Raw genomic sequence first — 26,164 nt, forward strand, 5'->3', positions numbered from 1 at the left:
GCAAACAGGCAACCAATGCAGCTCGCATAACAGAGGTGTTATATGTGCCCCCCTAGAGGCATTCAAAACTGTCCACACCACTGTATTTTGTGCCAGCTGTAGCTTCCGGATACTCTTCAAGGGTAGCCCCATGTAGAGCACAGTGCAGTAATCCAAACAGGAGGTGACCAAGGCATGAGTGACTGTGCAGAGAGCCTCCCAATCCAGGAAGGGATGTAACTGGGACACAACACGAAGTTGCGCAAAGGTCCTCCTAGCCATGACTGCCACCTGCTCTTCGAACAGGAGTCGTGAGTCTAGGAGGACCCCCAGAATACACACCAGGTCTGTCTGGGGTAGTGCAACCCCATCAAGAACCAAAGATGATAAACTCCTAGATCTTGAGGCTCCCTGTACCCACAGCCACTCCGTCTTACCAGGGTTCAGTTGAAGCCTGTTGTCCCCCATCCAGGTCCCTACAGCCTTCAGGCACTGCAAAAGGGTAGCCACAGCATTACTTAGGTCACCTGGGATGGAGATATATAGTTGAGTATCATCAGCATACTGATGATACCTCATCCCATGGTGCCGGATGGTCTCACCCAATGGTTTCATGTAGATGTTAAATAGGAGCAGTGAGAGCACCGAACCCTGAGGCACCCCACAAAGTAGGCACCACAGGTTGGACCTCTCACCCCCTATCAATACTGACTGGGATTGGCCTTGGAGAAAGGAGCTGAACCAGCACAGAACTGTGCCTTCCAGCCCCAACTCCTGCAGCCGACCCAAAAGGATACCATGAAAGCCGCCGAGAGGTCAAGAAGAGCAAGGATGGACGCACTACCCCCATCCCACTCTCGCCAGAGATCATCTAAAAGCACAACCAATGCTGTTTCTATCCCATAACGAGGCCTGAATCCTGACTGATAATCTGTTTCCTCCAGGATCCTCTGAAGCTGTTGCACGACCACCTTTTCCACCACCTTCCCTAAGAAGGGAAGATGGGAAACTGGATGAAAATTGTCCAGAAGGGTGGGATCTAGTGAGAGTTTCTTGAGGAGGGGGCGGACCAGGGTCTCCTTAAAAGGCTTCAGGAATACCCCCTCCTGCAAGGATGAATTGACCACTGCCAGTACCCACCCCAATTGTCACCTCCCTGGTGGCTTTAACCAACCATGAGGGACAAGGATCTAAAATACAGGTAGCTGCATTAACTAAGAAATGAGGGATATCTAGTTGTGCTCATGTCACTTTGCAGGAGAAAGTAACACCAAGTGATATAGCAGGATCCCATAATATAGCCATACTTGATCACAGTATCCTCCCAAAAAGTAGACTTCTATTCCCAAGCTCTCTGGCCAGTTCAATCATTATTCCAGGTCCCTTCCCTTAAATGTTGCCATTTGGTGGGACCTAGGAAGTGTGCCTTTTCCACACTGTCCCTGCCCTCTTAACTTTCTGAAAAGCAGTGAAGAGCTGGCTTGTCCCCCAGGTACTGGGACAGTAACGTTGGGGTCTGGGGATTGTAGAGATGAATGGGTACAGTTGTGGACTGGGTGCCTGGTTTTTCTTGATCTTTTTCTTTTTCTTTTTTTCTTTTTCTGTATTGTTTTTATTCCTTGTGTTTTTATTGTTGTTAGCCACCCAGAGTTGTGTGCTATAAGACAGGCGCCATATACATCTTTTTCAATAACTTCCTGTACTGAACATTCTGGGAGTTGAAGCTCACACATTTGGAGGGCGTATCCAGGTTGAGAAAGGTGGCCATAACATGTATTTCTTAACTGGAAGTTCTTAAATAGCGGAGAGGACTTAATGCTAAAACAAACGGCACCAACAGAGTACATATATTGCCTCTGGTTAACAAGGTCTTAGAGTCCTCTTCTACTTCTAGCAGTATCAGCAGGAAATTACATGGGCAAATGCCCTCCTGGAGGGTGCAACTGGAAAAGGAAAGAACATCAGCCAATTTATGTCCTATAAGGATGAAATGGGCATGTTACCTAGTGGAAATTATTTTCATTCCAAATAATATGCTTTCAGAACGTAGGGTAAAATTACATCCTCCATCACATATAGACTATATGCCTATGTTTCTTGCTGATCTTCTTGTACAATCACTTTGCTTCGACATTATTGTACTGCACAACTTGGAAATGTACAGTTGTCCATTTAGGCTCAAAGTCCAATACTGAAATACAAAATGAAATACTTTCTTATTTATTGTATATAATTTACGAAGACAAGAACTTTAATTGAGAAGTTTGCATATAGTATTAAGCCAAAATGTAACTTGTCTGTTTCTGGTTTAACAGGATATGAAAACTCATCTCTGGGAAGAAGCAATTACTTTGATTTGCAACAAACCATAAACTGAAACACTGGTTAGATCTGAATCCCAAATCCCAGCTTGTACCTGGTTTTTACACTCTGTTTTTTCTTAGCTCTTGGCAGCAGAAATGGACATAGCAAACCAGGAACTGGCTGAAGAACCCATAATTACTCTGCTCATTTGCAAGACTCGGTCTTGTCCAACAAACAACATATTGACTAAGAATTATTTTAAAATGCAGCACAACTAAAAAAGTACACTCAGAAGACCCCAAAACTTTCAGAAGGAATCTGTTGTTTGAAACTTCCAATAGTTTAACAATTTGTTGGCAAACATCTTACCGTTGTATTTTCTTAAAGACAACTAATGACAAATAGAATAATATCAACAGCCTTTGTAGCTACTAAGAATTATGGCAATTGCTCTTAGACAAACAAATGCCTGCATTACAAATTCAAACAGTACATATAGGCAACAAAGAACTGCTGTTAGAAGGTGAGTACCTCACTAATCCTCCATTATTTTAGAATACACACACATTTCGTCTTCTATTCTCTATCTTGCCTTAAAAAAAAAATGGCATTAGCGTACTTCCCAGTTGCAAAACCATCAATCTAGTCTCAATCTTAACGGCAGTTATGCATCAAGAGGACAAATGGATGAGCTTTCTTGTTTCCCCAAGAAAGGTATCTGAGATTTAACAAAAACACCAATGCAATTAGGGTGGGAGAGGGGATGGGAAGAGAGAATATGGGCCAAAAGAGGTAGGCAACTCCCACACAAAGCTATCTTTCAGTACATTTACGAATACATAAACCAATCACACAAATTCAAGATGGTAACCTGTAGAAAGATATATCCTTGATGTAGTTAATCCCAAAACAGAAGGCAATACCCAACAATTGAAGAATGGAAATTACTGAAGAAAATCAGACCCTACGGATTAAGAAGTCTCCTACCATGGTAGACTGCAATCAAGAGCTATAACCACATTTATTCTGAAGAAATTTAACAGTGAAATAATTAATGATGACACTTGGAATATTGATTGGTTGTTCCAACAAAATGCAATCTTTATAAAATACAGATATACATTTAATCGTTATATTTTTAGTTACTATGAAAAGCTATTCATGGAGAAAATCTAAGTGGTCGCTAGGAGTTGAAAACGACTCGATGGCACATAATCAATCAATCAATGAAAAGCTATACATAAACCAGTCCAAGGTTTTGTGAGTGGATATATACACAACACCCTTCCCTTCTACTTCTCCTTGGTCTAGAGGCCATCCATATGCTTCAAGCATTGCAAAAATCCTTAGAAATTATAGCATTTTGGAAAATATCACAGAACTACTGATACTGTATGCCTGGATATAACCTTTGTTCACCTTTTATGGAAAAGATAAGCAAAAGTCACCTTTCTACCCAAAAGAGTTCAGACACAATGTTTTTAAGAGGCAACTAAACAATCTCAAGTAAACAGTCCAAATCAAAATTCCTACATTATAACAGAAGCACAATTACTACATTGAATGAACATATACAGCAGCAGAATTACCATAAAGCACCTGTATTGAACATTATTCCACTGAATTCATAATCATTGTATACAAGAAAATAATTATCACTACGATCAAAATAACTTATGAACCAAAATAAGTGATGTACTACATTCCACCATTGTAGGTCAGGCACCATTCAACTTAGGCAATCAGAATTGAGGTTCTCCTATGTAACCAAGAAAGCAATTCACACGATTTCTTCCCCGCTCATTTGTAAGAATGGGCCAAAAAGTGATTAAATGGACAAACAGGGAAGATATTTCCAAAATTTCTATAGATAACTACAGGACAATTAATGAATGTGTGCTAAATAGATCAGGCTATAGAGTTACACATGAGAAACATTTGTGTGATATCAACTTGTAGTCCTCCAGGAAGAACGTTCCTCTAAAAGCCTAAAAATCTAAAGACATACCTGCTCAAAAGCCACCAGTCACATTCATCTGAATTATTACACAGATTAAACAATACAAAATCCATTCCTGCTATGAGTATACCAAGACAGGAAACATGTGCAAACTTGTTCATAGCAGAACATGCTTCCATGTTCTCTTCTGAAGATTTGTTTTTAATATTTGTCCACATTTTAAGACACATTCAGCAAAGATCTGTACTTCCTTCTTGTAAACAATATATATTGGCTGGAGTGCACATTGGCAACTAGAGGATGGGAAACCATTTTAATTTGTCTTCTGCCTTTGAGTCAGCGTTGACTCCTGAGGACTACATGGACTAGTCCCTGCAATTGTCCTGGCAAGTTTTTGGAAGTGATTTGCCATTGCCTGCTTCCTAGGGTTGAGAGAGAGTAACTGGCTCAAGGACCCCCAGCTGGCTCTGTGCCTAAGGCAGGACTAGAACTCACAGTCCCCCAGGTTCTGGCACAGTGCCTTTAACCACTACACCATTTTAATTTGGGCAAGTATATACTATATCTATATACGTACTTGAGAGTAAGACCTGGACATAACAACTGAACTTTGAAGTGTGTAGTTTTAGTCCAGCAAGATCAATATAGAGTTTATTTTCAAAACAAGTTGTAAAATAACCTTTTCAAAAACCTCCGAATTTGAAATATGTAGATGGTTGGTTTCCATATACTATGTAGTGATTTGCTTTCTCCAAATACCACTATTATGATTTAATTTTCTGTTGAGATATTAATTTGAATATTGGATGTTGTTTATGTGAGATTCTTGACTTCAGAAAATGCTATGGGGAAAGAACTATACCAGTATGTCTGAAACTGAAGTAGAAGCCAGTTCAAAGCAACTGGTTCATCATCTCCTTGCTATATTGTATGTATCTTCCAATACATTTGATTGATGATAATATATTTAGCATCCAGGAGAGCCAGTTTGGTCTAGTGGTTAAGGCATCAGGCTAGAAGCCAGGAGACTGTGAGTTCTAGTCCCGCCTTAGGCGTGAAAGCCGGCTGGGTGACACTGAGCCAGTCACTCTCTCTCAGCCCACGTCAGGCTTGGGCACAAGCTGGTCGGTCAATTCCTGTTGCAACCAATGGATCAACATTTGGTTGATCCAGAAACAAAAAAGTGGACCCTGCACCTGCAGGAAAACGCTAGGAAGAATGTGTGTGTGTGTGTGTGTGTGTGTGTGTGTGTTTAGCATCCTATTCCATCCCAGTACCTATTAATTATGCATATTACATCTCCAGTGAATTCTGTAGCTTCAAACTCCATCTGCAGGGTCAAAATAGCACCACAACCTACATCTTCTTCTAGAATACGGTGCTGGCCCAGAGGTCCAACCTTAAAATACTTGTTGCAGTAGGAGAGCAAGTGTAAAGTTTTCCATTCTGAGCAGCCAGGCCTCACCAAATGCAAAATGCTTCACTGAAACTTAAAGGATAAAAAAGGAATGGGCAGAAGAAGAAGAGCATCTCTTTTCATTTCAATTGAGACAGATTAAGGATTCAGTCTTGCAATGCCAACTAAACCATATTGCACAACCAGCCAAAATCTTACATGCTGATTTCATGATAATTTGGCAAGAATCGAAAAGATATCATTATCATCTGGCAAAGAGCAGCTCATAGCCTCATGCATTCTGGTTTTGTTGAACTCAGAGCTGTTTAAGAGCAGTTTGGAAATTCTGTGGAGGCAGCTTCAGATAAGAAAGCTCTTTGAAACATTCCACTGTGTACAGAGAACACACTCAGAAAACAAATCTCCTTGGACTGCAGTCATTTTGGCATATGCAGCAGTGCAGCTACTATAGTTAACTTGAACAGGATAACTCAAATCATCTCTCAGTTGTTGATGCTACATCAAAACTGAATTACTAGCATATCCATCTTTCATAGTGAAAAACAAGATCCACACTGATGGACACGTCTTCATATCAATAACTAATGAAGTCTTCACCAAGCCTTATATGCTCCAGATGTGTTGCAACTACATTTCCCAGAATCTACATTTCTGATACTTCAGGGAAACTTCAATATCACCAAACTTCTCTATCCAGACTAGCAGATTTCCTGACACACAGAGTAAGCCTTGCCTGAATTAAACTTCATCTTGTAAAAACTCATCTGACCTAGAATAGCCTCTAAAAATCTGTTGAAGAATGGTAGGATTCTCCCTAGGATTTCTAACTGAAAATGTAAGATGAAGTTACTTTCATGCAGAGCAGGAATATGCAATGTTCATTAGCTCAAAGGCCATATCTGGCCTTGCATGGGATGCCGAGGGCCACATTCACAAAGTAGTCAGAGATAGGATCCAAAATAAGCCTGAGTGGGCAAGAGGGGTTAAGGGATGACACTGGTATTTTACATTTCTGCAAGACTTAAGGCACCCATTTTTCCTTTTAAAAAACAATCCAAATTCCAAAATGCATAAAAATGGCCCATTTGGGAATCTGGTGCACTGAGGGAGAGCTCTGAAGTCACAGATGAGTGCTGGTTTGTCACATGTTCTACTCCCCTTGATGTTCATGATAAAAAAGGAACAGGATGGAACTCCAAGGCATTCCACAAGCATAAAGCCATGGAATTGAACTTAGGTGTTTATCCTCAGCTTCCAAACACTACATTCAGGGAACTACTGAAACCATTATAACATAGTACCATGTGACCAGGAAGGATATGTTAGAATGTTAGATGGTACTAAAGGCAGGAGAACTGAAACAGCTGCCCACCTCCCACCTCTCTGCATTAAGCCTTCTACTCTTGCATCCAAGGTCTTTTCTGCCCCCAAATCTGGTCAGAAAGCAACTGAACTAAATCCAAATAGTCTGTCTCAAATTACCTGTTGGGATCTCACTAGAACAGCATGTGTGATATAGTATGTCAGCCATTCAGAACAAAATTATCAAAATCTAAGCTTTGGTATCTTTTATGGACCTGTATTCTTTCCACTTCAGCATTTTCTCTTTTCCACTACAGAAATGCAACTGATAACATACAGTATTACTCAGTCCAGCTGCAGCCCCAAGTGTCCATGTAGAATTCAGGCCAGCAAAAGTGATAAAATGAGTACATATTCCATTAGCAACCAAAATAAAAGGTGACCAGCATAGCATATACCCTCGCATAACCATACAACAACCAGACAATGGCATACAGAATTCCAAACGATCTAGTGGTACAAATATTTCATTCTGTTGCATTTTGGTTCTACAGCAGAATGTTCAAATCAGTGACCAACATACTTAAGCAAATCTGAAAGGCATATGCAGGGAGTGGCAGACCATCCAATGTCTACAACACAGATTGCTTCATAATTTCTGCACCTGCCAGCCATCTTCACATGGGCTGCCCTACTTTAATGCACGTGCTGAAGCCAAGATGCTTTCTAAACTGCAGTGCCTACCTGAGTATGTAAGAACCTTTTCTCCGCAAGCAAGTTTATAACTAAAGACTAGTTGTAACAGTAAGAAAAAAAATCCTTGGAGTTAAGCTTGATTTTGGGTAATTACATGGGCACATCCATGTACTTTTTGTTTTTGTTTTTTTGGCACCAGCAGCAGCACCAAATTTATTTATTTTTATTTATTAAATTTATCCCCACCCATCTCCCCCTAATAGGGGGGACTGGGCAGCTTACAACTGATTAAAACAATGAATAAAATACAATTATATAAAAGCTAAAACTATGCAAAACAATTACTAAAAAAGTCCAGGAGGCCGATGGTTCAGAGCAGCAAAGACCAGGGTTCTAAGGGGCTAGCCAACTCCACACCTGATGTCTTCCCTCCCCACCCCAGGCCAGATGGCAGAGCCAGGTCTTCAGATCCCTCTTGGAAGGCCAGGAGTGAGGGGGCCAATCTCACCTCCGGGGGCAAGATATTCCAAAGAGCAGGGGCTACAGCAGAGAAGGCCTGCCTTCTGGACCCCGTTAGTCGGAGGTCTTTTACTGAGGGGGTCCGGAGCATGCCCTCTCTGTGTGATTGGGCGGGACGGGTTGAAATCACGGGGAAGAGGCAGTCCCTCAGGTAACCTGGTCCCATGCCATGTAGGGCTTACCACTACTTTTTTCTGAAATATTTTTTCAACTTCTCAATCTAGTCCACAGCCCTGGGCCCCCCAGTGGTCTCTCATCCCAGTTCTTTCCTCATATGATTCTGCTTAGCTTTCTTGAGATCAGACAAGATTGGCTAGTTGCAGCCACCTGTTGTAGTACACAAAACCTATAGAGGAAAGAAATCCAGGGGATTGTAGTTTATTCAGTAAGCCACAACTAAGAAAATGGTGGCTCAATAAGACTGTGAACCAATCAGGGCCAATAAAAAGGAAAAGAAGAGCAGTATCACTTATTATAGCCATTAAGACAAGAAAGCAGCAGTGAGAGAAAAAACAAAATTACCCCAGCGATGAAAGTTGTAGCTACATTATGATCTAGTTCACACATTGCACTAAACCGTGATATAGTCTGTTTGGCTGTGGTAACTTATTATTAATAAACCATAGTTAACCCCATCAAAACTTCACACACTAGGTGAATAAGCTTCTAAATGGTATAAAACTTCTGTCTGTAGTTTCTTTGTTACATGAGGGCAGAACACACAAAGTATATGCTTGAGCAAATGCAGAATTAATTTTTTTGCACAGCCACAAAAAGGCTTACATACTAGGAATTAATGTAAAGATCAAACATGTGTTATTAGTTCCCCCCCCCCCCAAAATTAAACAATTTGGTACAAGGGTTTTTTCCCCAGGGGAAAAAAAGCTGATAACCACAAAACAAGAACAAAAGCATTCTTATTGCTGAACCTCATTTACAGAATTATACTCTTAAAAAAAGTCCAGTGGATTAAAGGTAACAAAAATGGCATCTGAAATGTACTATTAGCCACAGAGTCCTTCCATTTCTTCCACTTCAATTTTACGCTTCCTGTTAGCTTGTTGCATCGAGTAGATGGATCTTCTCCATCAGGTATCTTTCCAGATACACTGGACTAAAAGTACCATCATCCCCAGCCACTGCAGTCCATGGCTGTGCTGGCTGGAGATTATAGTGTTATAATACAGCCCTTCTATGGCTTGGGAAAGGTTGTCTTTGAGCAGTATTGCTGTTTGTAAAAAAAAAAAAAAAAACTTCCCAGGAAACCAGACGGCTTAGAGCAGTGTTTCTTAAATTTTTTTCTCTCAAGACCCCATCCCACTTTTAAAAATTATGGAGGATCCCAAAATAGCTTTTGTTTCTGTGGATTATATTTATCGATATTTACCATATTGAAAATTTAAATTTGACGCATTTGCTGCCTCTACCGCTTCTCACAACTTTTTTGTGGGATTTTAATATATTATTTTTCAACATAGGCTGGCAAATAATTTTGATTTCACAGACTCTTGAGAGGGTCTCGGAGAACCCCCAGGGGTCCCAGGACCACACTTTAAGAAACACTGGTTTAGACAGAAGTAGTCATAGCATAGAGATAGAGACGGCAGTCTTATTAAAAGAGACAGCCATCTTCTGTGAACTGACATAGTATACTCAAATGCCAAGCAGAACACAGCAGAATTTTACTTATAACCCCTTGTGCCAATTCCTTCTCCAGTAAAGCTTGGCACATCCCAACAGTTTAGCCAATGGTCAGGGATTATGGGAGTTGCAATCTAGATTGAACAAACAGAAAGGATGCCTTTAACAGCTATGTAGAAGAGGGGGCCCACAGGAGGAACCACACTAACAAAACTCCCTTGCTCTTGTCCCTACAGGTGGTTACATTTATTAATAAATGTACATAAATACCAAATCTCAGTGATGTCAAGAGAAATAAAGCACAATTATCGAAGGGAGCAAACAACCAAGCGCAGCTATAATACCATCACTCATTTCTGTGCAGGAATACTCTACAGGTCCCACTGCAATCAATTATGAGTGCTTCATGGATTATGTGAAGCAACCACCATAATCACAAAGTTAATAGAGGGAGTATTAAATTTCGGTGAGTCATCTGGAACCAATAGGTCATATGGAACTACAGCGTTCTAAAATTAGGGATGAGAGCTTCCTTCAACCGCCAAGACATCTCTTATAAAATACAAAAACTGAAGCAACCAGAGATCAAATTGGTGTAGTGGTTTTCCAAACGTTCTGCCTAAATGGAAACTACTTCTTCATTGTCATCTGCTGAGGGCCCCTGTTGACCAATGTGATATGTGAACTCAGGCTACGACACCTACATCCCATCACCCACATCAAACATGGACATGTTTATGGAAAGTTAGAAGAGTAGCAATCACCACATCTGGAAGGCACCACGATTTGGGGGGTGTTCTAGGGTTTCTCTCTACACAGCACAATTTACTCATGCTCTCCAACTGCAACTTGCATATCACGGCAGTCCTGGTTAAGCAGCACAAGGAAAAAGTAAGCTGCGCTATAACTGTGTTCATGTACCAGGTTAACCCATGATTTAACCATGGTCTACTGAATAAGCCACAACAAGCTAGGCTTGTACATTATGCTAAGCAAAGAATATTATGGTTTAATCTAATGTATGAACATAGCCTTAACGTAGGAGGCTCCAAATAACATTCAATACCTAATCTGTTCTAAAAAAACAAACAGGACGTTGCTGCACTGCTTTTCAGACCATACCTTCTTGCATTGCAAACAGAATCATTTAAGCTCCTTCAAATCATAACTAGAAGAGAACAATTTGCCTTGTTCCGCAAATTCTGCTGAGTTCTTGAACAAGGCTGTAGAGGTCCCACGCTGGCAAAGTGTTGTAACAGGAGGTTATCCCACTAATCCTTCCAGAACAGTCCAATACCGCAATGTGTCTGCACAGGTTGCAACCACCAAGGAAGGGATAAACTCGTATCCTGACCTAACTCCAACAAGCAGAAACAAGTCCAGACATAATTTGGATTTGGGATGAAACAGGAGGGCCTTGCATATTCCCAGCAACCAATTGCCAACTTCATAGATACCATGCAATTTTTGTGAACCTCATTAAATCATGCACAGTATGAAAAAATCAAGGATATGGAGCACATGCCTGTTGATGCAAAAAAAAGACACTGGACACATAAAAGTCATGTGCACAGTATTCTCTAAACTCTTTCACATACACTGTAACAGTATCATTAATTTGCAAATTGTCTTTATGGAGTGACAAAAATACATCTCTAACACGTTAACCTAATAATAATTAACCTAATAATTTACCTAATAATTCCCAGGAAGCTACCATTCTACAGCTTAAAAGTTTTTTGTTTTGCTTTGCTTTTTTCACTAAGCAGTTCAGATCTTTGCATCCTTGAATTTAAATGCATTAAAAATAATAGTAAAGGACTCGTGAAATGGCTGCTGCCCAAATTAGTTCATCTTCCAATGCCACAGTACAAGTATAGAAGCCAACCCATTCTTAAGATACCATACCAGCTGTTTTCAGCTTTAGCAACAAAGCTGCAGGAAAGCATTCATAAAAAGTAAAAAATCATCTAGAGAAGGGAAAGGAGCACATCAAAGTATGACCTTACCTATACATTTGGTTAAATATAAAGAGACGCAAATTTCAGACACAGAGACTGACTAGTATAGGCCTTGGCATCACGCATTCCCTTTCTCATTAATTATTGTAAGGTGATAGCATAAGGAAGACATACATTATTATCCCATACAACAGACAAGCAACTGAGGCTGGCTGAGGTAACACAACATTAATGCTGCTTAATCATCCTTTGACAATTTGGAACATGCTATTAATTTGCACTTTTCCTCCCCACCAATGCAAACATTACCTCCACCTCTTCAATTTTTCAGCTGGCATTTTACATCTCCAAAGCAAGAAAAAACCCTTATTTAGATTTTTGTATTCTTATTGTCTTGTAGAATTGTTGTCTTTATATTGTATTTACTGATTTGTTCGATGTAGGTCCCACCTTTCCTCCATGAGTTCAAGGACACAGCACTCCCTCCTCTTGTGGGGTAAGTTGGGCTGACAAAGAGTGACTGGCCTTAAGTTACTCAGGGACCTTCAGTGGCTGAGGGTAGGCTTCAACCTGGGTCATCCTAGTTCAGTGGTTCTTAAACTGTTTGACCCAATTATCCTTTTTCCCAGTCTCAAATAATCTCATTACCCTCACAAAAAATACAAAAAACATAGACTCTATTATTTTACACAAGTGTCTCAACAGCAGCAGCCCCAAACTGGATCCTTGACTCACCAACAAGCAATTATAAATTGCTCCATTCCCCCCAGGACAGGCCCAAATTACCCTATTTAAAAACCACTGTCCTAGTCCAACACTATATCTACTATACCATACCGCTTGATGTTTATTGTTATTGCTTGTGTCTAAGCCAGTGTTGTCCAAACTTGGCCACTTTAAGATGAGTGGACTTCAACTCCCAGAATTCCCCAGCCAGCCAAGTTTGGACAACACTGGTCTAAGCATAATGTTATCGTTTTTGTAAAATGCTTTGTGTTCTTCAAGGAGAAAATCATCATTGTCCTTCACCTCTGTGTCCAAATCCAAGAGGAGGAAGGGAAATGATCACAGAACCTGCAGAGCGGGTAGGTGAGCCTGCAAGATGCTCCTGAGAACAAAGCCACAGCAAAGATCATTGCTCTGATAGCAGAAGCTCCCAGGTTCAAGTCTTGGCAACTGCAGTTAGAAATCCCACATAGTAAATTATGAGGAGGGAAAAAACCCCGTGCGCAAATGCAGCTGTCAAACCAACTGGATGGTTATCAGTTTTGATGAGCAATGGTGATGGAGTATAATGGAGCATCTTGGGAGGCCCACAAGGGGAAGGCTGCCCGAAAAATCAAGATGGCAACTGCAATTGTGAGATCAAAGTCCCACCCCCCTTTTTAATGCATGAGATATACATGCATGCATACAGCATATGAAAGACACATTTTAAAAAGGGCAAGGCTTCAACTGCATGGTCGTGCCCACATCTTGACTTTTACGGCCCGCCACCTGTGGAAACCTCTGAAGTTTCCTATGAGTTAGATAGCATTAACAATCAGCACAGAGCCCCCAAATCTCTGCTGAAACTTAAATCTGAACTAATCTTATTCTTTTAGCCATGTTGCTCTCACTCTGTTTATAGAACACACTTACTAAATATAAGTAAGGAATATAATGGCCTAGTTGCTGCACAGCACCAACCAGTTTTACTAACCATGATTTGTTGAAGAAATAGCTGTCATAAGCAATGGTTTACAAACTACAATGGTTAGGATCACCCAACATGCTAAGCCAAATCAAGCAACCTCGTTATGAATATGTGAATTCAGTCAAGCTTTTAACACTAACAAGGCTATCCACTTCCGTGTGTGTATGAAGATGTTCTCTAAGGAAAGGAGAACTTCTAATAAGTCTCTCTTGAAATAATAGTCCATACACAAAGGAAGAAATTAGTAGTCATATGAACATTAGTTCCATATGACGACTTATTAAATAGCCTTTTGAATAGTTTGATAAATGTCATAGCTAAGCAGAAACTATAATGTGGTTATCTTGCATATGGAAATTTATTCAGATTGACCCCAATAAAACACTGCTTCTCAGATTGGGGCTGCTAATGTATAAACATGGTGTCTTTAATACTGTGAATGGAGAAACAAAATTTCTAAGATAAAAAGATAAGGTAAAATATTGCAATCTTGAAAATAACTTTAAGGATGTGTCCAGTGACATTCCAGTGGTACCTGCAGGTGTGCTGGACTATAACCTCTAATTTCATTGCCCCAAATGGATTGCCAGGCTAACTGGGGAGGGTTAAGAATTTTAACCTGGAGATGACCAAGTTGGAGAAAACCATGATAGCTTGCTGTCCAAATAGTATAAAATTGTGAATGATTGAACATGGTTAAAAAAAAAAAAAAGGCATATATTTTCAAAGGTAAGACCCTACTTCCTAAGATTTATCTGGGGATACCGGCCCCAACGTAGGAAAATCTGGTACTAAATTAAAAGTGATATTTTTAAATTAGCAAACTACAAATCTGGCCTTTATACAAATAACAACCAGGAGATGCAATACAGATCCTGGCCTAAAAGGGAAAGAAAACAACTTCAAAGCAGCCCATAATCCTCTTTCAGTCCTTAAACCTAACAATGCCTGTCTGGGGGGTTTCAATTGCTCTCCTCAGTCTTGTTGGTATTACCCCCTTGGAAGTTTGGAGGTGAATCCTTCTTAAAACTATTCAGCTACCCTACCTCAGAGGCCCTCCAATTCCCTTAACATGACTTACTTGAATAACATTGAATAAACAATCCCCACCCATCACCTACTTCTTTTGTCTACAGCTCCTATTCAGAGAACTACCTTTATTGACTGCAAAGCAGGTTAGCATGAAAAACTGGAGAGGTAGTTAGAGCAAGATGCACTAGAACGACTTCCATCCTGCTGGAGGCAACAAAATCTACAGGTTCTTCAGCTACAGAGATTGAGTGTAATTCCAGAATCATTCCTCTTGGCAGAAGACACGGTCTGCATGATCCAACTAGCAAGCCTGCGCTTCCCCAGTTAGCTTGTACTCAGTCATTTTCCACTGCTCCACCACTAAGTGCAAACTGCACAATATCCCACCTTGTATATATGTGTGCATATATATGCACTTTACAGCACAGCAATAATTCTTGGGCCTAATTCTCTAGCAAAAATTAGTAACATTTCAGGAGAACTTCAAGTTCCATAACTTTGATCAGAACAGCCTCAAGAAGATTCATAAACAAGGCCATGATGCTCCAGTTTAGCTATTTCTGCCATCACAGCTGTTGCTGTCTTATGTATTGCTACCTTTAAAGTATTGCCTTTTTAACACCAACAAGGAGGTAAAATGGGGATGGTTCTCAGCCATGTTCAGTGTTCAGTTTCTCCAATAAATCTAAGGACAGATTGCCCCTTATTTTTAATGACATTCATTCAAAAGTGAAACTTTCTTTTACACAGCATGGATGTTCTTCGCGTCCTAAAGCTGCCTCAAACTGTACAGTTCCAAGTGTGCTCATCATCTTTAGTTCAGATAAGCTGATTTCCTAGACAAATTAAAAGCTGATCTTCCCCACAACGTCTAACTTTTTCTTACAGAGCAACACTTTCTTATACAGCATCTCCATATCCAGGTAACAGCAAGACCGCAGATCCCAAATATCCTCATCTCTGCATAGTAAAAATTAAGAGCACTTCTTCAACACAGCAAAATTAACAATATAACTCTGATCAATCTTCTGATGACTACCCCCAAATATCATCTTCCAATCCAACAAAACATTTGACAGATTACAATTTTGCAAGAAATTCACAAATATTCCCTACATTATTCTTATTGTTGTTGGCAATAGATACAGTGGGGAAGTAGCAGGTATTTTAGGCAAGGATGTAAAAAAAAAAAGGCTCACATACAACACCAGCGATCTCTCAGCTAAACCTACTGCACATAAATGCTACTTTAAACATGAGAATAAAATCTTTTCAACATGAGAACAATATAGAAACAGAAAACATTTTCCCCCAGCTCTTTATTCAAGTTAAGCCATATTTAAAAGAGAAAATAGAGTTTAAACTTCGTAAGTAGTTACTGCGGCTAGCTTCTTTGAGAGGACATCACATAAACCTAATCTGTACGTTGTTTTGTAAAGATTTCATGCATAGTTATCATATGAAATTGTCAATTGTTTTTCTATGTGTTCTACTGTTTCAAATATAGTTTTCATTGTTGTTACCATTGTCATCAGGGCTAGAAACCCCATGAGATGCTGTAGGCAATTAGCGGTCCACAAAATACATAACATTTGCTTTAGAACAGGGTTCCTCAACCTTGACAACTTTAAGACGAGTGGACTTCAACTCCCAGAATTCCCCAGCCAGCAAGGCTGGGGGGGAATTCTGGGAGTTGAAGTCCACTCGTCTTAAAGTTGCCACGGTTGAGGAACCCTGCTTTAGAAGCTAAGAACATAAGCAGTGCCTTGCTGGATCAGACCCCTGGCTCATCTAGTCCAGCAGGCTGTTCTCACAGAGGCCAACCAACTGCAATATCAATAAATATCAATATATATAATGTTGACATCAATAAAAATAAAGTTATATCTTAACAACACATAGACATTTTCATATACCATAATCAGCTCCCAGAAGATTTTCTTACAAATTCTCACTTTTGCCATTCTTGCGTGGGGGGGGGGGGGGAATCCTTTTTTGCCATCCCACTTATTTGTTTTCTCTGCATGTTTATTAGCAAAGTGACTGTATATTTATTCTTAGAAAGATATTTCAGGGGAGAGATGAATAGAAACATAAAGCAATTCCTACCCTTTCTAAACTTCAAATTGCTCTTCAGAAAAGCACTTTATATCTGTAAAAGAGAAAGAAAATGTTTAAGTTACAATAATCAGGTGCAATGTAAAAAAAAATTCTGTGAACCAATTGGGTACAAGAATTAGGAAAACCAAATATTTTTGCTTAGTTGAATACTTAGTTTGAATACTATAGTTTGAATACAAAAGAACAGATTTAAGTCATATGAGACAATGGGAAGAATAAGATACAACTGAAGTTAGACATAAATATTCCAACTGTGCTGCCCTGTTTTGCTTTCTCCACACATCTTACTGTTGGTTGAGGGAGAAATATTATATTCCACCTGTGCTTCAGCTCACATGAGTCAATACAAGGAGGCTAGAGGACAGAACAACAACAAAATCAATACATTTCTTAAGATTTGATTTGTTGTTTTAACTGTTATAAAAAAAAATTGGAAAACACCAAGTTCCCAGCAAAGACATATTTAGACTTTTCTGGTAAGTGATCACTGTGGCTCCAAAATTATACTTGTATGGAAGCATGCTCAGTTGCAGTTTGCATCAAAGTTACTAATAACTAGGGCAGCAATCTCACATACAGATCATTGGGAGTCAGCCTCATCTAAGACTTCTGCCCTAACTACCTTCTGGGGCTGGGGTAGGTAACCTTTCCTAGCAGGCCCATACAGAGCCCTTCAGAAATCTTCTGCAAGATCAAGAGTGGAATTTTTTTCCTCTCCAGCAGTCTGCTGGAGGTGGGGGTGGGGAATAAAAGGTTAAGACAGAAGCAGTCTGTCGCCCCACCCACTTTGGATTCTGGCCCCGCTCTGAGGCAACAGAGCCTGGGCATAAAAAAGATGTTCACCCACCAGTCTTCTATCATTAGGATCATGATCCCAACTTTTTGTAAGGTTTTACTTTTATAAAGGCATTGTTTAAACTGTGCCATACCACTGCATGTTTTTAAGCAAGGAAGTGAATTTGTGTTTAAGATTCCTAAATGACCTTCCAATATAAAACACTGCATATTGAGTTATGTTTTGTTAGCTTCTCCAGTAGGTGTATAATTAAAGAATACAATTAATTAAATGTTGGACAATTGCATTTCATTGACAAAAAGAAGCAAGAGAGTGAATCTCTGATAGATGCAGTTGGGTTAATTTTAGCATCTTTCTATTTAGCTGCTTAGCAACACTTATCCTATGACCTTCTATGCACCACCTACTTTCACAAGGGATAATAAGTATAACCTGAAAGATCTAGCAATGATACCCAGTTTTCACTAGCTGTGACCAGTATAAATATCAATTTGCACTACGGGGGAAAAAACCCCCCACAACATACCAGAAAATATATTAAGTAAGATAACTTCAATAATGGAAAAAGAGATACTGGAATGTAACCTTATCAAGTAAGTGATGAAAACCCATAAAACTCCTGGAAAAGGTGGAGGGAGTTTTCAAACACACCTTCTGCCCCAGGCCAAAACAAGTTTATCAAAGCCACTAACTATGCAAGGAGGACTTTTGGGTTTTGCATCTAAAATTTTTACTTCAAGGAATTCTTGGCCCTCAAAAGGCAAAATAAGTGATATAACAAGGCAGGGATGGAGGCATCTCCTGCTCAAGATGGATAAGAATCAAGCTGCGTTAAACTTATTCAAACTAATTCATTTTTAGAGAGCAAAACCAAAAGCTTCATAATCAGGAGTGTTCTTATCCTGAAATGTTGCATTAAAATAGAAATCATAAGAGTTAGAATAGAGTGAATGGTGAAATCAACTGAATATTAATTATTACAAAGTTCATAGAAATTGCAAGTAACTGAAATGGAATCCATTATTTTCCTAAGCAAAAAGATATGCAAAACTCTATTTTTACTATTGTTGGAACTGCCATGAGACTCATATACACACACACACACACAAAACATCAGTTTCAGGCCAATTGCGTTGAAACAAATAAAACCATTAGGTGCATCTTAAAGCAAAGGATGAAAAAAAAAATGTTGTGGTAACTTGATTGATTGGATGATGGAGCCATGCTGTTTCTGAGTTTCTAACACACAAAAGGGTCTTTTCTCTGAGGGATGTACATCACCCGTTAATGCTAATGGGCATTATATACACACATCAAGAGAAGACTATACCCCTAAGCCTTCAAAAGGAAAATAAAACTCTAAAACAAACATGGCTTGTGTGATTGTGAGTCACTAGGTACCTCCCTCTCTTTCTCTAGTATATGCACACAACCTACATTGATCTATGGGAAAGGGGACCATTGTTAACTTTTTCCAAACTCTAACAGCATTTCTCAAATGCTTATGGACATCTCACTGCCGAAACCTTTAAAATTGGCTGAGCAACTGCTATCAGCAGAAGAATTTAATTAGTTACATTAAAAATGCCACTGGACAAGGAATCCGGACTGCTAGTTTTAAGAAATAATTCTGGTCCTGTTCCTCCGATTCACTCTGATGCAATTCAAATTCACCAAAGAATGAACACAACAGCATCCACTGCCATTCAGCTTGCTAAAAGGCGAAGCAGTCAGAGTAGGGCAGTATGAAAACTGAGAACCAAATCTGCCAGATAGTACCTCTAACTCTGTTCAAAAAAAGGACCAGATTTTACTGCAAATGCCCTTTTAATCTATTCCTTCCCTTGCCCATAAAAATTTTTTTTTTTAAAAAAATGGTAGAGATGCAAGCAAGGACTTTGTGGCAAAGTCTAAGTCTGACAGGCCAGTGGGTTTTTAAACCTATATCCTCCCCCTCCAGAAGCATGTTCTCTGGTGCTGGTGCTACTGTGCTGAAGTGCTACAGTGAAGTTGCGTAGACTGCTCCTCTGGATCTGGCCTCCAGTGCTACCTTCTAACCGAGCAACAAGGAGCCACAGAGGGCAAAATCTGCTGAGCCAGGAGAAATGCCTGCCCTCCCCTTTTATAACCTATCAAGGATGCATTGCAGAGCACTCCAGAGAGGGAGAGATAGTGTAACGCGGAGGTAAGAGGGGGTGGGAAAGGGAGCAAGCGCAGAAGCGAAGGAGGGGGGGAGCCAGAGCAAACTTATCAACGGACATGACAAAGTTCAATCCACCTCCACCGTCAACAGGCTGCTGCTACAGCAGCCGCCGCCGCCGGCTCCTCCCTCTACGAAGTTTTCAGCATCTCCAACTCGCCTCCTCTGCCCAGCAACGAGATGCGTTTGCCTGTTGCACAACTGCTGGAAACGGACGAGGAACTGATGAGAGCCACCGCAGCAGGAGCACCAACCACGTTTTCCGCGGCTGCTCTTTCCTCTCCCTGGCCGCCCCTCGTTAAGGGCAGGGAGCAGCGAAGCCAACGGCGGCGAAGTTGGCTCAGGCGCCCCGAAGCAGTCAGCAGCTTTCGCAGGCTCACTTTGTTTGCTTTACACTGGAGGGAGCGAAGGGCGGGGGTGTAGAGCGCGAAGGATCAGGCCGACCTTTCGCTTAAGCTCTCAAAGAAAGGAGGAACTGTATCCCTGCCTGTCAAGTGGGGGGGGGGCGAGAAATATTCCGATCTACAAGGGGCGTGGGAGAGGAAAGCCTTCCCCCGCTTCTTAGCAACGTTTAAGGTCGCAGCTTCCTAAGAGACGAGTCCCGACTAGTCTGCATCAACACGTACTGAACTGGGGGCGGGGGGGGGGAAGGAGCGAGGGGAGTGTTTTGCAATTAGTTTTAGATGTTAGCAATTGCAGGGGGGCTTCAAAGCGCCATGGGGGGGATCATCGGGGATGGCTTGCAAGACGGTGAGGAAGGAACCGTAGATCTGGACCACTAAGATGTTAACTTCGCTCGTCTTGTAAACAGCCCACAGAAAGAAAGAAAGAAAGAGAACACGACCCGTTTTCCTACTTTCGGATACATTCGGCGCTTTCCTGTACTCGTGACAATGTGAGTGTGCGCTTCCTCCTATAATCCATACCCAGAGAGAGATGTCCAGTTGACACAGCACACGCGGAAAAAAAGGAGGAGATCGCCTCTCTCCTCCTTTCCCCCTCCCCAAAAACTTTCTGGGAAACTCAGGAAGGGCGAAAGGGCTCTCGATGCTGCCTGGCACCTTCCCTGAAGGCCAAGGAAAAGCTAGAGAAACTGGCATGATCCTACCTCCTACTTCCCCGCCCGAGGGTGGAGGGGAGGGTAGTGAAGAGAACGAAAAGTACCAAACTGCGAATTAAAAAGACACACAGACACACACGCTTCCAGCGAGCGTCCTAAGAAAGCGGAAAAGTTAACAGCCGCAGATGCCCAAGAAGAGCAAAAGCCCCAAACGGGTCTCCCCCCCCCCCTTCCAATCCACCCCCACTCCATCCGCTTCTCTACCTTGAGAAAGACGATTCCACTTCCACTTAAAAAGAGGGGAGCCAAACGCCATCTCGCTCCCCATCATCTTTGTCAACAAATCATAAAAACTTCACCAACTGGAGAAAGGGGGAAGCGAGCAACGAGCAGGAGGGATGTGCTTGACACGAGCGGAGGCCAATTGGGTTAAAAGATGCTGCTTCTCGCAGGCCCTTCCAACTTCGCTGGTTAAAAATAAACTTTGCTGTAGGAGGGGAGGCGAGAGAGATGATCTGGATGGATTCCTGAGCTCAGACGGTTTAATATGGATGAGCATCAGGTCCTGCAGGCAACAGTCTGCAACGGGTGTTGCTGGTTGGTACAGTTTGCAACACGGAAGAAGGGGGGAGAGTCGCGGGGGGGAGGCCAGGAGGAGCGGGGGATGGGGTGGAAAGGCAGAAAGGGCTGCATGGGCTCCTCAGCATCATCGACGCTGCTGCCAGACAACTTTTTCCGAAGTTTTTCTCTCCTCCCTCCCGGAAAAAAGCTACGATGCAAAAATTAAAGAAAAAAGTCATGTCACTCTCGAAACGGTCAAGGCTCTCTACGCGACTTCTCCACCCCCCCCACCACCACCTCCCTCCCATCAGCCCGCAAATACATTCCCCGCCGCGCTTGCTGAATTATCGGCTTCGCCCGAGACTTTTCTTTCTTTCTTTCTTTTCCTTTTCTTTTGAAGGCGCAGGTAGAAATTTGACCTTGCGCTCTCAGCCTCGCGTACTTACGTTTGACTTGCTCCAGGCTGGGCTGCTTGGGTCGAGCCATGATGGAAAGCTGGACTGGCGATGGTGCGATCGAGTTGTGGGTTCGTTTTTTAAAAAATAAGGGAGGGGGGGAAGAAAAAAGGTGGAAGGAAAAGGGGGGCACGGCGAAGAGAGAAAAACGAAGTTTGTTCCGGAGGGAGAAGGGGGGGAGAGAGAGAGGAATCAAATTCAAAATGGCGTTTCTATGGATGTGCAAAGTTCATCAACTCTACGATAAGTTCCCTTCTTCCTCTTCCCCCGAAGGAAGAAGATGGACAAAGTTATGGACCTTCAGCTCTACAGCTGCGCTCCGACTGCGCCCCGGTCCTCGCCCCCCTGCCCACTTCTCAGCCGCTCTCCCCCTCTCACCCTAAGTAGACACATCACGTGTTGCTCCTGCTAGTCTCCAGGGGACGTGTTACTCAGCCAGGCTGCTGCTCGCTTGTTGGTTGCAAGCGGTAGCATCCCTATCTCTCTCGCTCCTTCTCTTTGGCTGGGAGGGGCTCCTCCTCCTCCTCCTGCTCCAAGAAGAGAAGTGAGTAAAACTTTTCTCCTTCCTCCTCCTTTCTCCCCCCCCCCCGTCGACTTGAGCCAGGAAGCGTACTACTTAGCAACTTGGGCGACACTTTGCCAAACCATCAGGCTACAACTTCAGCCTCTTCTCTGCCCCCCTTCCAGCGCTGCATATATTAATAAATAACTTTTCCGCTCCCTTCCTTCGAATGATGGTGGGGATACGAAGGAGGAAGTATGCAGACTAGAAAGGCTCTTGGTGGTAACGTACCATCTGGCGGCGGTGGCGACGGCTGCTCCCCTCCATTACAGACTTCCAGTTGCAAGGAGGAAGCGCTGCTGCTGCTGCGCCGAGAGAGGCAGTTGGGTGTTAGCGACTGATAAAGCCTCAGGGATGCAGACGGCGCAGTATCTCCTTTGAAGGGATCTTCGGCTGCCCCGCTCCCTGTCTCTAGCAGCTTAATCCATTGTCAGCCAGGTGCCACGCATTCGTCTCTCTTTCTCCCCCATCTCATTAACCAGAAAGGCAAAGAAGCCCCATGTTGTGGCTGTACTCCAGCCTGGAGCGGATGGAGCAACAAGTCGGTGCAATTAGCAATAGGCTTGCAAGCTCCGGTATGTGAGCTCAGGGCGGCTCACAGGAGTCCTCCTCATCACTTGCGCCATCCAGACAAATGGACGGGGGGAATCTCCTCCATGTTACTTCACGTTATTCACCCGGAATTACTTCTTCAGCAGGCAGAACTAATGGCAGAAAATCCTAAAATGTTTTGCAGAGCATATTTTAATTATTATTTTTAAAGTTTCTTTTGCACAGGGCTTATGTTACTGGCTTCCTATTTAAAAAAAATTAAAAGCCCGTTATGGGAATCTAACAAAGTAGTATCTCAATAATCTGCTTATTTTGTCCATTTTTGAGCAGGATGTTCCCTGGTTAACACACTTTTTGAAACTATAATTTGGTTATTTGTTTGGGGCATAGCATAAAGTGGGAGCCCGTTCCCTATGGCTTAGCCTGATGTGCCAGTGGGAGCATTTTGCCATGTTCAGCAAACTGTGATTGAAAGTCTTGGTTTGGCATTATGTGGGATCATCTGCAATTTAATTAATTTCTTAGCTGCCTTGCAAACCTCTATGCCCAAGCATACAATTTGCCTTGCATGCCAGTATATCTCAATCTTGAACATATTTACTTAGAGGTAAAGTTCAATGGGCCTTATAGCCAAATCCACTTGCATATACTGTACCCTTAACTTGGTTTTTTGATTACTTCCTGCTGCCTGATCCTTTTCGATGTTTGCTCATAAGTAAGTTCCACAGAGGGCTGCAGAACCTGCTCCCAAGTAAGGATTTTTAGACTGTAACCTTAAGTATATGCTTTTTATTCCTTTAAATAAAAGTTGTTGGGATTTAAAAGTATTTAATTTTGGTTCACCTCATGCAGTAAACATGGGTACCCAAGTTAATAGTTTAATAGCTTCCTATTAAAAATATTGGTTTGGATCAAGATTTGTCACTGATGGAGGCCAACAGAAGGGAGATGGATGTTGCTCTGCTGGGTTTGGGGAGCATCCAGAGCATGATGAGAAGCAGGGTGAAGGTCCCTGAGGGGGTGGGGGGAGAATAATCTAAAATAGCCACTTCTTTCTTTTCTCCTATAGAGGGGTTCTGCTGAATCTTGGTCTAATCCAGGAATGAAAGTAGCTCTAGTATTTGTGGGACAGGCAGTTTGCATCCATTGTCCCAGGCCAGTGGAATATTATGCCTTCAGGAGTTCAGAAGATTGCTAAATAGATGACCAGAATTGGTGGGTAAAACTGAATTTCCAATGAAGACAGGTAATCTTCAATTTATGACCATTCGTTCAGCAACCATTCAAAGTTACAATGGTGCTGAACAAAGGGACTTATGACTTGTTCCCAAAGTTACTGCCATTGCAGTGCCCCTGCGGTCATGTGATCAAAATTCAGGCGCTTGGCAGCCCGCCTACGCTTTCAACCATGGGACACTTTGATTCCCCTCACCTGTCTATCTTCCCCACTGTCTATACCCTTTCGGCGTCCTGCCATCCTGCACTCTGATGCCCCAGCTGACCTTTGCCGTCTTCTTGCTCCTGCTGCTGATGAGGCATGCCCGGCCTGGCTGCTGGGCCGGGCTGGGCTTTGTGCTGTGGGGGGGAAAAAAAGCAATAAGCAGCACCTGAGCTGTGGTGCACCAGAAGGTGCTTTTTGGCATGCCATGGCTCTGAGGCTGCTTTCTGCTTTTTTTTTTTTTCCCCGCAGCGTGAAGCCCAGCCCCAGCCAGGCCACGCACGCTTCATCAGCAGCAGGAGCAAGAAGATGGCAAAGGTCAGCTGGGGCATCAGAGTGCAGGGCAGCGAGGGCAGTTGTGGCTGGGACTGGGCTGAGGCGGCCGCGGCTTCCCAGGACATGGTGAGTGGCCCCAGAGCTGCGTGGTTCTGGGGCTACTTGCTGCCCCGCGAGGCAGGATGCAGGGTGGCCAAAAGGGCAGTGAAGGGGGGGAGGTGGAGGCAGTCCCTTATCTTACTGAGGCTCAAGGCTGGGAGGGGCCAAGCCTAGAATGGCTTGGATTGAGGTGGTACTCGCTTAATGACCAACAATTCTAGGTTAATGACTGCAACTGGGACTGCTGGGATTGCTGTTGCTAAGTGATGCAATCATGTAACATCTCACTGTACAATCGCATCGCTTAGCAATGAAAATTCCAGTCCCGATGGTGGTCGTAAGTCAAGGACTACTTGTATGTACTGATGATAGTACAACAGATAGCGTACGGTAATGTCACCTACAGTAGGGAAGCACATTCGATTTGCAAAATAATTTTAAAATGAAGTTTGTCGGAGTGCTGTATTTAACAGAAGAACTTCTTTGGGTTACACTAATAAATCTAGTTTACAGAACTGCGTGGGGATTCTGTTGGACCCTGTTACAAAATTGTTTCCAGGCAAGTGTGTTGGGGAGATGGCTCCCTACTTTAGATATGCAAACTGCAGTGCAGTGCCCTGGAATCACATGGACACATTCAGACACCCTATTCAATGCACTATTCCTGTATGCAATTTCCACACATACACAATTGACATAGGCTCTTATATACCTACATTCATCCAGTTGGGCCATGTTCATATGGTACCCTAAACTATTTGCAGAGTTTGTAAGATATACTGAACCATGAATTAACCACCCTGCCTGGATTCATGCACCCTGCTAAAAGGTGGTTCAGTGTGTCCTGTGAATGCAGCTGCTCACTATGGAGTCAAGCTTGCTCCTCCTTCCTTTACCTTTTCTGGTGATCACAGAGAACATGTGGAAAGGAGAGGCCTTGCAAACTGAAGACTTTGTACCAGGCCTGGGACAAAGCCTTCCATATAGTGATTGAAGAAAACATGACCAAAAAAAAATGTTCCTGCTCAAATGTCCATTCATTCCAGTGTATTCGTCTTCCTGTCCCTCCTCCCAGGCCAAGCAAAACTCAGTATTTTGGAACCACTGAGTACACTTAATTTTCACTGCTCTTTGAGAGAGTCCTAATTGGGGGGAGGGGGGTTAAACTTTTGCAACTCTTTGGGTTCTCCTGTGCTTAGTGCTATTTTGTTCATCTTTGGGTGGTTGCAGAAAGGATTAGCATTCAGAAAAGGGAGGTTGCTGTTTCTGTTATATTCTTGAGTAAATTAGTGGTACTCAGACTGTGAAAGAACAAGGAGAGAATCCATAGTTCACCTATAAGAGAGAAGGCCTTAAGTTCAGACTCTTGCAATTATTGATCTTAGCTATCAGGTTACCCAGTGACCAACAGACTATCTCAGTATAAAGCACTGCCATTTGTCCATGTGCCTCCTGATGCTAGTGTCTCTTCTGACTGGACTAGGAAGCAGAGACAGCAACATTTGATGAACCATATAAGAAAGGCTAGTATCCTATT

The 26,164-nt window shown here is 42.3% G+C and overlaps 1 protein-coding gene across 7 annotated transcripts in view; it reads right to left on the reverse strand.

The window, feature by feature from the left end:
- RREB1 (ras responsive element binding protein 1) overlaps positions 1-22,601 on the reverse strand; it is a 142,992-nt gene extending 120,391 nt beyond the window's left edge. For 2 of the 7 annotated variants that reach the window (XM_088130588.1, XM_025176357.2), the window contains exons 1-2: positions 21,692-22,066; positions 16,617-16,659 (exon numbers count right to left, since the gene is read on the reverse strand). The gene's annotated coding sequence lies outside the window, so the exon portion shown is untranslated. The other 5 variants (XM_088130589.1, XM_025176356.2, XM_025176336.2 and 2 more) reach the window with 4 other exon arrangements.
- Positions 22,602-26,164: the final 3,563 nt, after the last annotated feature.

Source organism: Python bivittatus, unplaced genomic scaffold (genome assembly GCF_059951505.1).
Source record: "Python bivittatus isolate LINGU-HERP-01145 unplaced genomic scaffold, Pbiv_v1 ctg000840_np1212, whole genome shotgun sequence".
NCBI classification, from domain to species: Eukaryota; Metazoa; Chordata; class Lepidosauria; order Squamata; family Pythonidae; genus Python; species Python bivittatus.